The sequence below is a fragment of the Chrysochloris asiatica genome, unplaced genomic scaffold, assembly GCF_000296735.1.
Source record: "Chrysochloris asiatica unplaced genomic scaffold, ChrAsi1.0 scaffold00132, whole genome shotgun sequence".
In the NCBI taxonomy this organism is placed as follows: domain Eukaryota; kingdom Metazoa; phylum Chordata; class Mammalia; order Afrosoricida; family Chrysochloridae; genus Chrysochloris; species Chrysochloris asiatica.
The window spans coordinates 1,332,525-1,332,834 of NW_006408650.1; positions in this window are offsets into that span (position 1 = coordinate 1,332,525).

The window sequence follows — 310 nt, forward strand, 5'->3', positions numbered from 1 at the left end:
GCGGAGCTGCGAAGGGGCCTGGGGCTGGCCGCCGCCCTGCTGCCCCGCGGACCCATACGCATCCGCGCCCACCCGCCTGCACCGGTGTGAGCGTTCTTTTTCCGTGTTGGGGCGCCGGGCCTCCGAGCTCCGGCCGAGATTGCAGGCCTTGCGGAAGTGGTGGCGGAGCGCGCGCTCTAGAGGCGGAGCTTCCCGATTGCAGCGCTAGACCCACGGGCCCCCGGGCGCGGAGCATTTTCGTGCTGATGCCCATCTGGTCCCGGGATTGCGGGTCGTCCCAGAGCAACCCAAGGGCCTGGGGGGATTGAGC